Here is a 10,645-nt window from a genome sequence, read left to right as displayed (position 1 = left end):
TCAGTAAATCCTTTGACTAGGTCTATCATGGCCAACTTGTACAAATATGAAGTCACATGGTGTTGGGATGAGCTGCCAGGATGGATACAGAGCTGGTTTAGTCATAGGAGACAGAGGGTAGTGGTGGAAGGATAGGGTTAGGGTTAGGGGGGTAAATGGAGGGCTGTGACTAGTGGCGTTCCACAGGGATCAGTGCTGGGACCTCTGCTGTTTGTGACCTACACAAATGATTTGGAGGAAAATGTAATTGTTCTAATTAATAAGTTTGCAGATGATGTAAAGGTTGTTGGAGTTGCGGATAGTGAAGAGGATTGTCAGAGGATACAGCAGGACATAGATGAGTTGGAGCATGGGGCAGAAAAATGGCAGATGGAGTTTAAAGTGGACAAATGTGAGGTGATGCATTTTGGAAGGTCAAGTACAGGAAATTATACAGTGAATGGCAGAACCCTTAAGAGTATTGACAAACAGATCACTGAAGTCGGCAGCGCAGATAGATAAGGCAGTAAAAATGGCCTATGGGATGCTTGCCTTCATTGGGAGGGGCATTGAGTACAGGGACCAACATGTTATGCTGTAGCTTTATGGAACTTTAGTTCAGCCATGTTACTGTGTACAGTCCTGGTCACCATACTAGTAGCGGGTACAGAATGAGTTTACCAGGATGTTGCCTGGTATGGGGGGTGGGGAGGTTTACCCATGAAGAAAGGTTCTCTCAGACTGGGTTTGTTTTCACTGGAATGCGGGAGGTTGAGGTGCGATCTGATAGAAGTTTATCAGATTGAAAATGGCATGGATAGGGTGGAAAGTATGAGGTTTTTTTTCCCCGGGTGGGGGGGGGGGAAGCAGTTAATTACTAGGGGACATGGGTTCAAGGTGTGGAGGATAGAATTTAAAAGAGATGTCATAGAATCCCTACAGTGTGAAAACAGGACCTTTGGCCCAACAACTCCACACCAATCCTGAGAGCACCACCATCCCCCAGATCTACACATCCCTCAGATCTGCACATCCCTGGGCACTACGGGACAATTTAGCACGGCCAATCCACCCTAACTTGCACATCCCTGGGCTGAGAGAGGAAACCGGAGCACCCGGAGGAAACCTATGCAGACAGGGGGAGAATGTACAAACTCCACACAGACAGTGTCCCGAGGGAGGGATCAAACCCGAGTCCCTGGCCCTGGGAGGCAGCAGTGCTAACCACTGAGCCAATGTGACACCCAGAAGAGGTGCGTGAGGGAAGCTTTTCTGCACAAAATGTGGTAAGTGCCTGGAATGAGCTTCCAGAGGAGGTGGTGAAAGCACAATGACAGCATTCAAGAGGCATCTGGACAAATCCATGAGTTGGAAGGGAATAGAGCGACACGGATCCTGTGAGTGAAGACAGTTTTATTATGGAAGGGTAAATTGTGTCAGTTCAGGCTTGGAGGGCTGAAGGGCCGTACTGTTCTTTAAAATCATGAGGGACATAGACGAGGTGAATAGCAAAGGTATTTTCCATCAGCTCGGGGAGTTCAAAACAAGAGGGTGTAGGTTTAAGGTGAAAGGAGAAAGATTTATAAAGGGACCTGAGGGGCAACAATTTCACACAGAGGATGGTCCGCATGTGGAATGGACTGCCAGAGGAAGTGATGGTTTCAGGCACAGTTACAGCAGTTCAAAGGAATTAGGATAAGTACATGAATAGAAAAAAGATTAGAGGGATATAGGCCAAATGCAGGCAAATGGGACTAAGTTAATTTGAGATATCTGGTCAGCATGGACTAGTTGGACCGAAGGGTCTGTTTCCATGATAACAAGGTGTAGAGCTGGATGAACACAGCAGGCCAAGCAGCAGAGGAGCAGGGAGGCTGCGATACTCTCTGACACTGGTGTGTAGGAGACTGGAGCATAAGAATGCTGCAGTTATGGTGAGACCCCGCGTGGAGTCCTATGGAGGGATAGATTGGCCTGAGGGGGAGTACAACTCAGGTTTCAAAAACAAAAGTTGCTGGAAAAGCTCAGCAGGTCTGGCAGCATCTGTGGAGGAGAAAACAGTTAACGTTTCAGGTCCAGTGATCCTTCCTCAGAACTGATGATGAGCGATTTATACAAATTAGGCCTGTTTTCTCCAGAATTAAGAAGGTTAAGGAGTGATCAGATCAAAGTAATCAAGATATTAATAGGAAATGTCAGGGTAGGGAAAGAAACTACTGGGTGGGAATTCTCGAGTTAAAGGCCAGACTGCTCAGGATGTGGAGGTGTCAGTGTGGGATTGGGGTGGACAAGGTCAGAAATCATACAAAAGCACGTTGTATTCCGACAGGTTAATTTGAAAACACGAGCTTTCGGAGCGCGGTCCCTTCATCAGGTGGAGTCACTTCGTTTAATGAAGAAACAGGGCTCCGAAAGCTTGTGATTTCAAATAAGCCTGTTGGACTACAGCCTGGTGTTGTATGACTTCTGACTGTTCAGGAGCGATGTGAGGAAGCACTTCTGCATACAACAGGTGGGAGAGGTTTAAATCGAAGATAAAGTTTTGTTAAGCAACGATATTAAGGGTCAAAGGCTGCCATATAGAATTAGACCATGGCTCAGCTGTGATCTCATTTAATAGCAGGATGAGCTCGAGGGGCCGATTGACCTGCTCCTCTTCTGACATTCGTAACCCTTAATTCCACCTGTTCCAGGGCAGGGTAGAGGAAGCTTTACTCTGTATCTAATCCCATGCTGTCCTTGTCCTGGGAGGTGATTGATGGGTGTCTGCAAGGGACAAGGAGACAGTGTAGAGAAAGCATTCCTTTCAGTTTAAAAGAGGGATTTTTTACCATTTATCCACTCCACGCTGCTGTTGACCTGGGGCTGTTAGATGGGACATTAATGTTTTGAATTGCCGGTGGGGGTTACAGAGGTGGGAGGGTTGTTACTGCGGTCATTGCTACTTCTCCAAGCACACTTTTAGTTTGGATTCCACTAAGAAATCACGTCCGTAGCCCCTTCAGTCTGTGTGTTTGATCCATCAGAATGAAGAGCCGAAGAGCACCCAGTGATGTATGGGACTGATGGGCGATGTGCAGTACTGCAGAGAACCAGCTGGTGTCACTGTTGGACAGAGATAATGGGAACTGCAGATGCTGGAGATTCCAAGATAATAAAATGTGAGGCTGGATGTACACAGCAGCATCTCAGGAGCACAAAAGCTGACGTTTCGGGCCTAGACCCTTCATCAGAGAGGGGGATGGGGGGAGGGAACTGGAATAAATAGGGAGAGAGGGGGAGGCGGACCGAAGATGGAGAGCAAAGAAGATAGGTGGAGAGAGTATAGGTGGGGAGGTAGGGAGGGGATAGGTCAGTCCAGGGAAGACGGACAGGTCAAGGAGGTGGGATGAGGTTAGTAGGTAGCTGGGGGTGCGGCTGGGGGTGGGAGGAAGGGATGGGTGAGAGGAAGAACCGGTTAGGGAGGCAGAGACAGGTTGGACTGGTTTTGGGATGCAGTGGGTGGGGGGGAAGAGCTGGGCTGGTTGTGTGGTGCAGTGGGGGGAGGGGATGAACTGGGCTGGTTTAGGGATGCAGTGGGGGAAGGGGAGATTTTGAAACTGGTGAAGTCCACATTGATACCATATGGCTGCAGGGTTCCCAGGCGGAATATGAGTTGCTGTTCCTGCAACCTTCGGGTGGCATCATTGTGGCAGTGCAGGAGGCCCATGATGGACATGTCATCAAGAGAATGGGAGGGGGAGTGGAAATGGTTTGCGACTGGGAGGTGCAGTTGTTTGTTGCGAACTGAGCGGAGGTGTTCTGCAAAGCGGTCCCCAAGCCTCCGCTTGGTTTCCCCAATGTAGAGAAAGCCGCACCGGGTACAGTGGATGCAGTATACCACATTGGCAGATGTGCAGGTGAACCTCTGCTTAATGTGGAATGTCATCTTGGGGCCTGGGATGGGGGTGAGGGAGGAGGTGTGGGGACAAGTGTAGCATTTCCTGCGGTTGCAGGGGAAGGTGCCGGGTGTGGTGGGGTTGGAGGGCAGTGTGGAGCGAACAAGGGAGTCACGGAGAGAGTGGTCTCTCCGGAAAGCAGACAGGGGTGGGGATGGAAAAATGTCTTGGGTGGTGGGGTCGGATTGTAAATGGCGGAAGTGTCGGAGGATAATGCGTTGTATCCGGAGGTTGGTAGGGTGGTGTGTGAGAACGAGGGGGATCCTCTTGGGGCGGTTGTGGCGGGGGCGGGGTGTGAGGGATGTGTCGCGGGAAATGCGGGAGACGCGGTCAAGGGCGTTCTCAATCACCGTGGGGGGGAAGTTGCGGTCCTTAAAGAACTTGGACATCTGGGATGTGCGGGAGTGGAATGTCCTATCGTGGGAGCAGATGCGGCGGAGGCGGAGGAATTGGGAATAGGGGATGGAGTTTTTGCAGGAGGGTGGGTGGGAGGAGGTGTATTCTAGGTAGCTGTGGGAGTCGGTGGGCTTGAAATGGACATCAGTTACAAGCTGGTTGCCTGAGATGGAGACTGAGAGGTCCAGGAAGGTGAGGGATGTGCTGGAGATGGCCCAGGTGAACTGAAGGTTGGGGTGGAAGGTGTTGGTGAAGTGGATGAACTGTTCGAGCTCCTCTGGGGAGCAAGAGGCGGCGCCGATACAGTCATCAATGTACCGGAGGAAGAGGTGGGGTTTGGGGCCTGTGTAGGTGCGGAAGATGGACTGTTCCACGTAACCTACAAAGAGGCAGGCATAGCTGGGGCCCATGCGGGTGCCCATGGCCACCCCCTTAGTCTGTAGGAAGTGGGAGGAGTCAAAAGAGAAGTTGTTGAGTGTGAGGACGAGTTCCGCTAGGCGGATGAGAGTGTCGGTGGAGGGGGCCTGGTCGGGCCTGCGGGACAGGAAGAAGCGGAGGGCCTTGAGGCCATCTCCATGCGGAATGCAGGTGTACAGGGACTGGACGTCCATGGTGAATATGAGGTGTTGGGGGCCAGGGAATTGGAAGTCCTGGAGGAGGTGGAGGGCGTGGGTGGTGTCACGGACGTAGGTGGGGAGTTCCTGGACCAAAGGGGAGAAAATGGAGTCCAGATAGGTGGAGATGAGTTTGGTGGGGCAGGAGCAGGCTGAGACGATGGGTCGACCAGGGCAGGCAGGTTTGTGGATTTTGGGAAGGAGATAGAAACGGGCCGTGCGGGGTTGGGGAACAATGAGGTTGGAGGCTGTGGGTGGGAGGTCCCCTGAGGTGATGAGGTCATGAATCGTGTTGGAGATGATGGTTTGGTGTTCGGGGTTGGGGTCATGATCGAGGGGGCGGTAGGAGGTGGTGTCGGAGAGTTGGCGTCTGGCCTCGGCGATGTAGAGGTCAGTACGCCATACTACCACTGCGCCACCCTTGTCTGCGGGTTTGATGGTGAGGTTGGGGTTGGAGCGGAGGGAGCGGAGGGCTGCCCGTTCTGCGGGGGAGAGGTTGGAGTGGGTGAGAGGGGTGGAGAGGTTGAGGCGGTTAATGTCTCGACGGCAGTTGGAGATGAAGAGGTCGAGGGAGGGTAGGAGGCCTGGGGGTGGTGTCCAGGAGGAGGACTTGTGTTGGAAGCGGGTGAAGGGGTCAGTGGAAGGAGGGTTGGGTTCCCGGTTGAAGAAGTAGGCATGCAGGCGAAGACGGCGGAAAAACTGCTCTATGTCCGACCCGGTTGAAGAAGTAGGCATGCAGGCGAAGACGGCGGAAAAACTGCTCTATGTCCGATGTCGGACATAGAGCAGTTTTTCCGCCGTCTTCGCCTGCATGCCTACTTCTTCAACCGGGAACCCAACCCTCCTTCCACTGACCCCTTCACCCGCTTCCAACACAAGTCCTCCTCCTGGACACCACCCCCAGGCCTCCTACCCTCCCTCGACCTCTTCATCTCCAACTGCCGTCGAGACATTAACCGCCTCAACCTCTCCACCCCTCTCACCCACTCCAACCTCTCCCCCGCAGAACGGGCAGCCCTCCGCTCCCTCCGCTCCAACCCCAACCTCACCATCAAACCCGCAGACAAGGGTGGCGCAGTGGTAGTATGGCGTACTGACCTCTACATCGCCGAGGCCAGACGCCAACTCTCCGACACCACCTCCTACCGCCCCCTCGATCATGACCCCAACCCCGAACACCAAACCATCATCTCCAACACGATTCATGACCTCATCACCTCAGGGGACCTCCCACCCACAGCCTCCAACCTCATTGTTCCCCAACCCCGCACGGCCCGTTTCTATCTCCTTCCCAAAATCCACAAACCTGCCTGCCCTGGTCGACCCATCGTCTCAGCCTGCTCCTGCCCCACCAAACTCATCTCCACCTATCTGGACTCCATTTTCTCCCCTTTGGTCCAGGAACTCCCCACCTACGTCCGTGACACCACCCACGCCCTCCACCTCCTCCAGGACTTCCAATTCCCTGGCCCCCAACACCTCATATTCACCATGGACGTCCAGTCCCTGTACACCTGCATTCCGCATGGAGATGGCCTCAAGGCCCTCCGCTTCTTCCTGTCCCGCAGGCCCGACCAGGCCCCCTCCACCGACACTCTCATCCGCCTAGCGGAACTCGTCCTCACACTCAACAACTTCTCTTTTGACTCCTCCCACTTCCTACAGACTAAGGGGGTGGCCATGGGCACCCGCATGGGCCCCAGCTATGCCTGCCTCTTTGTAGGTTACGTGGAACAGTCCATCTTCCGCACCTACACAGGCCCCAAACCCCACCTCTTCCTCCGGTACATTGATGACTGTATCGGCGCCGCCTCTTGCTCCCCAGAGGAGCTCGAACAGTTCATCCACTTCACCAACACCTTCCACCCCAACCTTCAGTTCACCTGGGCCATCTCCAGCACATCCCTCACCTTCCTGGACCTCTCAGTCTCCATCTCAGGCAACCAGCTTGTAACTGATGTCCATTTCAAGCCCACCGACTCCCACAGCTACCTAGAATACACCTCCTCCCACCCACCCTCCTGCAAAAACTCCATCCCCTATTCCCAATTCCTCCGCCTCCGCCGCATCTGCTCCCACGATAGGACATTCCACTCCCGCACATCCCAGATGTCCAAGTTCTTTAAGGACCGCAACTTCCCCCCCACGGTGATTGAGAACGCCCTTGACCGCGTCTCCCGCATTTCCCGCGACACATCCCTCACACCCCGCCCCCGCCACAACCGCCCCAAGAGGATCCCCCTCGTTCTCACACACCACCCTACCAACCTCCGGATACAACGCATTATCCTCCGACACTTCCGCCATTTACAATCCGACCCCACCACCCAAGACATTTTTCCATCCCCACCCCTGTCTGCTTTCCGGAGAGACCACTCTCTCCGTGACTCCCTTGTTCGCTCCACACTGCCCTCCAACCCCACCACACCCGGCACCTTCCCCTGCAACCGCAGGAAATGTTACACTTGTCCCCACACCTCCTCCCTCACCCCCATCCCAGGCCCCAAGATGACATTCCACATTAAGCAGAGGTTCACCTGCACATCTGCCAATGTGGTATACTGCATCCACTGTACCCGGTGCGGCTTTCTCTACATTGGGGAAACCAAGCGGAGGCTTGGGGACCGCTTTGCAGAACACCTCCGCTCAGTTCGCAACAAACAACTGCACCTCCCAGTCGCAAACCATTTCCACTCCCCCTCCCATTCTCTTGATGACATGTCCATCATGGGCCTCCTGCACTGCCACAATGATGCCACCCGAAGGTTGCAGGAACAGCAACTCATATTCCGCTTGGGAACCCTGCAGCCATATGGTATCAATGTGGACTTCACCAGTTTCAAAATCTCCCCTTCCCCCACTGCATCCCTAAACCAGCCCAGTTCATCCCCTCCCCCCACTGCACCACACAACCAGCCCAGCTCTTCCCCCCCACCCACTGCATCCCAAAACCAGTCCAACCTGTCTCTGCCTCCCTAACCGGTTCTTCCTCTCACCCATCCCTTCCTCCCACCCCCAGCCGCACCCCCAGCTACCTACTAACCTCATCCCACCTCCTTGACCTGTCCGTCTTCCCTGGACTGACCTATCCCCTCCCTACCTCCCCACCTACACCCTCTCCACCTATCTTCTTTGCTCTCCATCTTCGGTCCGCCTCCCCCTCTCTCCCTATTTATTCCAGTTCCCTCCCCCCATCCCCCTCTCTGATGAAGGGTCTCGGCCCGAAACGTCAGCTTTTGTGCTCCTGAGATGCTGCTTGGCCTGCTGTGTTCATCCAGCCTCACATTTTATTATCACTGTTGGACAGCTGGTTGTCCCCACTAGGACTCCCCCAGTTGAATATTCACCATGAAACTCCACTTCAGTTTTTGCTGGTGATCTTGCAATAGTTTGTTGGGACAGGAGTAGGCCATTGAGCCTTCCCCATCCACTGAATACAATTGTGGCTGATCAAACAGTTCAGTCAATGTTTCACACTCCATCGTCATCTATACATAAGAACGTCGGAACCTGGAGCAGGAGTGGGCCATTCGGCCCCCCGCCCCCGAGTTTGTCTTACTGTTCCACAAGATCATGGCTGATCTTTTCATGGCCTCAGCCTCACTTACCATCCCACTCACCATAACCTTAACTCCTTCATTGTTCAAAAAAATTATCTGAGCTTTTAAAACCATTCTGTGAGGAAGCCTCAGCTGCTTCACTGGGCAGGGAATTCCACAGATTCACAACCCTTTGGGTGAAGAAGTTCCTCCCCAACTCAGTCATAAATCTGCTTCCCCACCAGCTCTAGTCTCACCCACCAGTGAAAATAATCTCCCTGCTTCTATCCTATCTATTCCCTTCCTAATTTTAGATGTTTCTATAAGGTCCTCCCCTTATTCTTCTAAACTGCAGTGAGAACAATCCCAGTCTACTCCACCTCTCCTCGTAAACCAGCCCTCTCAGCTCCAGAACCGACCATGTGAACCTCCCAATCACACCCTCCCAGGGCCAGTAACATCCTTTCTCATGTAAGGAGACCAAAACTGTACACAGTAACCCAGGAACAAAAACAGAAATTTCTGGAAAAGCTCACCCTAGGTTTGGCAGTGTGCGTGAAGAGAAATCAGAGTTAATGTTTCAGCTCGAGTGACCCTTCCTCGGAACTGTGTTCCAAGTTTGGCTTCACCAGCACCCCATACAGCTGCAGCATGACCTCCCTGGTTTTAAACTGTAAATGATTAGCCATCAGAAATCTATCAATCTCTACCTTAAAGATACTCAAAGACAGAACTCTCACAGCCCTTTGTGGTAGAGAAGCCCAGAAGGTCACATCACTGAGAAAATAGTGTCACTTTGGCATGGGCCTCTCTCTGCAGTTACATTGTGACGAGTAATGTTGGAACGGGGCTCAAAACCCACCACAACAGATGGTGGGATTTAAATTCAACAACAACCTAGAATCAAAAGTCTAAAGGTGACTGCGAAACAGTTGACTGTTGGGGAAAGGCCCGTCTGTCTGTCATAAATGACATTAGTCAGCCAATTTGCCGCCCTTACCTGATCTGGCCCACTTGTGACTCCAGACGCATAGCAATGTGGTATACCCTTAACTGCCTGCTGGGCAATTAGGGGTGGGCAATAAATGCTGGCCTGGTCAGCGATGCCCTCATCCCATGAATGAATAATCAGTTGATTAAGAAGTGGAAAATACAGTACTAAAGTAAGCTTGCAGGGAACATAAAGGTTGAAGCCAAGCGTTTCTATAGGTATGTGAAAAGAAAGAGATTGGTGAGGACAAAAGTAGGTCCCCTACAGACAGAAATGGAGGAATGTATAATAGGGGAGGAAGAAATGGCTGAGCAACTGAATACACAGTTTGATTCTGTCTTCACAAAAGAGAACACAAAGCAGATACCAGAAATATAGGAGAATGCAAGGCTTAGTGAGAGGAAAGAATTGAGGAAGATCAATGTTAGTAGAGAAATGGTTTTGGGAAAGTTGATGGGATTGAATGTGGATAAATCCCCAGGGACTGATAATTCACATCCCAGAGTGCTTAAGGAAGTGGCTGTAGAAACAGTGGATGCATTGGTGGAAATTTCAGGATTCTACAGACTCTGGAACAGTTCCTGCAGATTGGAGGGTAGATAATGTCACTCCAGTATTCAAAAAGGGAGGCAGAGAGAAAGCAAGGAATTATAGGCCAGTAACCTAACAATGGTCTTGGGGGAAATTCTCAAATCCATTATCAAGGATTTTATAGCAGAGCATTTAGAAAGCAGTGGCAGGATCAGACAGAGTCAGCATGGATTCATGAAGAAATCAAGCTTGACAAATCTGTTGGAATTCTATGAAGATGTAAATAATGGGGTTGGCCGGGGGAGCTAATCAATGTGATATATTTGGACTTACAGAAAGCATTTGACAAAGTCCCACGAGAGATTATTGTGCAGGATTAAAGTGCACGGGATTGGGGGAAGTGTACTGAAATGCATAGAAAATTGATTGGCAGAGAGGAAATAAAGGGTAGGAATTAATGGGTCCTTTTCAAATTGACAGGCAGTAACTAGTGGGGTGCCGCAGGGATCAGTGCTGGGACCCCAGCTATTCACAATATATATTAATGATTTGGATGAGGGAACAAAATGTAACATCTCCAAGTTTGCAGATGATACCGAGTTGGGTGGGAGGGTGAACTGGTTGAGGATGCAGAGATCCGTCAGCATGATCTGGTCA

This window comes from Stegostoma tigrinum, chromosome 45 (assembly GCF_030684315.1).
Source record: "Stegostoma tigrinum isolate sSteTig4 chromosome 45, sSteTig4.hap1, whole genome shotgun sequence".
In the NCBI taxonomy this organism is placed as follows: domain Eukaryota; kingdom Metazoa; phylum Chordata; class Chondrichthyes; order Orectolobiformes; family Stegostomatidae; genus Stegostoma; species Stegostoma tigrinum.
Note: the sequence above shows the minus strand (reverse complement) of the source record.